Below are 3,009 nucleotides of genomic sequence, written 5' to 3' on the forward strand. Positions count from 1 at the left end.
AAAATTTCTATTATCTAACCATCTACAGAAAATTTATTATTTGACCAATTATAGAAAATGTTTGCCAGACCCCGATTTAAGATGATTTTGGAAACTCTAGACTATTTCTGTTCATACTCTTGTAACCATTCTGTGGAGCCCAGTAGCCTCTCTGTAAAGCTCCAGCCAGAGCTGGAGACTTAGAAAGCTTAAGGAGAAAGACAGGCTGTCCTCCCGGAGTTATGGTCTAGACCGGAGGAAACGTGGCCTTCCGCGCCTCACCGAGCAGTGAGCGTGGTGATGGAGAAGGAGAATCCCAATGAGCGTGGTGTTGGAGAAGGAGAATCCCAATGAGCGTGGGGATGGAGAAGGAGAACCGCTCTGCAGGAGTTCATACCTAAGGCCACGAGAATGCATTGTCCGCAGGAGAGCTACCTTGAGAAAAGGGAGTTTGAGTGAATTCTAGGAGACGAAGAGCAACTGACCAGCTTGTGGAATCTTCCCAGGCCAGTAGGTTCCTGAGGTGAACGGGGCGGGCGGGTCATAGTTGAGAAGCTGAGAGAAGGGCAGGCAGTGTGGGGGGGTGAATGGAGAGATGTGCGACATGGCAGGCGGCAAGGGCCAGGAGTTGGATCCTTCCGAAGAACAACAGAAATGGATTTGAAACAGAGCCGCATTACCAAATTTGTATTTTATGAAGGTTGTTAGCCATGTTTGGGAAAATTACTCAAGGGAGGAGCTCCGATCGGATGCAGAGAAACCAGCTAGAATGTTCTTGCAGAAGGAAGGTGCCCCTCGCTTGTTCTGCAGCTGTGGCCCTGGAGCTGGCAGGATTCGGAGGTGATTGGCCAGCCGTGGCAGTGGGAGAGGAAGGGCGAGTCCCATGTTTCTGGCTAGCAGAAGTAGGTTGGCACGGAGTCACCGAGCTACAAAATCGTGTCAAAGAACCGTGCCAATTTAGGACCTTTGAGTCTGTCTGTCCTATCCAAAGGAGATCATAGAATAAGCTGGCTGATAATCAGTCTTAAACTCTGGGGAAGGTCTCGATTATAGATAGAAATTGGAGTTTCATCAGCATGTAATACTGTATCTGCTGCCACGAGTTAGATTTCCGGGAAAGAGCAGTGAGAGAGAAGGAACTGGGACCAGACCTTGAGTAAATGCAGCTTTTATAGATCTGAGAGAGTAGATAGCGAGGTGGAGTCGCCAGCGGGCTGAGAAGAAAACAGACGAGTGAGGGAGAGGCGTGTTTCCAGAGGGGGAATGACCAGTGACAGATCCCTGTAAGAAGTGACCAGGGAATGTGGGTGAGACAGAGGTGGCTGAGATCTTTAGGGGAGTGGTGAGGGTCACATCCGAGCTGAGGAGATGTAGGTCAGATATTGACAACTCCCGAGGACTGGCTGGAAAGGGTGTTTGAGAGCAAACCCGTTGTGTCGGAGGATATAGGAAGAGTGTTTTAAAGAAGAGAAACGTGGAGGAGGGTCCAAAGGCATTTGTGTGGAGCAGACAAAGTTCCCAAGAAGGCATTCGGGTAGATTCCGGAGCACAGAGGAATGGAGGAATGGATTGGCCTTTAGAAAGGAGGGCAGTTTCAAGCATAATGCCCCATCACAAAAGATTCTGTGCTTTTGTCTTTTAGTAAAGGCTTGCTCAAATTGTCACTATGGCATCAATCATTTGTCTCCTGAAAATTAATCGGTAGGCACCTTGGTTTTGTGGAGCGTAATGTAAATGATTCACGTCTATGTTCTTTTATGATTATTATAATTAAGGCCAGTGGTTTAGTCAGTCATAGAACATCTAGATTCAGTTGGACAACTAAATTTGTATTTACTCTCATCCTCTCCCCCTTTTACCCCCTGGCTTCTAGGGATGATCATTTCTACTCATATCCAGTAGATTTTTTAGAAATAATAATAAATCAGAACTTTGGCTACCCAACCTTGGAAAATTTAGTCATTCTAAAGCATCACTTTTCATTTTGTATATTTTCAACTGAAAATATATATGACAGGAAATACACGCTGCCTATTTCAAAGTGTGTTTTGAAACCAGTCTGTCTTAAAAATATGTGGGTGGCACAGATTAAATAATGGGTGTATACACACACGTGTATCGCACCGGGAGCTCCGTGTACACAGGTTGAGCTAGTTCATATGGGGGTGGGGGGGTGTCTCCTAAAGAGTTACATGGCAGGCAGGTGCTCTGAGGGTCTTTGCCGGCAGCTCAGTCTTGGTGACTCCACCGGCCCGGCTCTTCCCAGGGCTCCGACTGCCAATGGGAAGCAGAGCAAAGAGGAAGCCCCTGTGTGGGTGCAGGTGCCCCTTTCTTTCCTCCTGCTTTTCACTTCAGCAGCCATGAAAGCAGGATATAGTTAATATTCATTCATTCATTTATAATAAATAGTTTGATGGCTTATTTTGCTTATTGTCTGTCATCTTCCTCTAAAATGAAGGCTCTTAACCAGTCAGAGACTACTGTTTTATAGGCAGGGAATCCCTATGGGTTGAGTGAATGTGAGGTTTTTGAGGAAAAGCACACTATGGACCCAGCGCCTGTGCAGAGCTCTCAGGTGTACTTTATGAGCATACCTGGGGAGTAGATGACCGCCGTGAGGGGTGAGAAATTAGCTGTGTTCGTACCAGAAGTGCCAGGATAACCCCACGGCCTTGGGATTGTGTCAACTTGGCCTCTGGGAAATTTGCAAGCAAACCTCTGGTAGACACTCCTTAAATAATAAAGCTCAAAATCCCTGTATTGATGTTTTGCATTATAAATGCAACAGCATCTTCCTCATAGTAATTCAGTGTGTAGAGCAGCCCTGTCAGCTCTCAGTTCAACATTTGCTGTCTAAACCATCAGGCCCAGGGACTACCCAGCACAAAGGACCCTGTCTTCATCTACTTGGTTCAAAAAAACGATTTCTTTTTCCTTTTTTGAGTATCAGGCATCAGAATTTGATTCTCAGGCACCCCTGTGTTGTGGGAGGAGCCTGACGTTGTCGTAGTTAAGTGCCTGGCTGCTTAC

General features: G+C 46.5%; 1 protein-coding gene across 1 annotated transcript in view; it reads left to right on the forward strand.

Annotated features, from left to right (window-relative positions):
• The window catches only part of MTA3 (metastasis associated 1 family member 3), a 145,543-nt gene that overhangs the window by 137,950 nt on the left and 4,584 nt on the right, over positions 1 to 3,009 (forward strand). The window lies entirely within an intron of this gene.

This window comes from Echinops telfairi, unplaced genomic scaffold, assembly GCF_000313985.2.
Source record: "Echinops telfairi isolate 266 unplaced genomic scaffold, ASM31398v2 ScPeMD7_7475;HRSCAF=8513, whole genome shotgun sequence".
NCBI classification, from domain to species: Eukaryota; Metazoa; Chordata; class Mammalia; order Afrosoricida; family Tenrecidae; genus Echinops; species Echinops telfairi.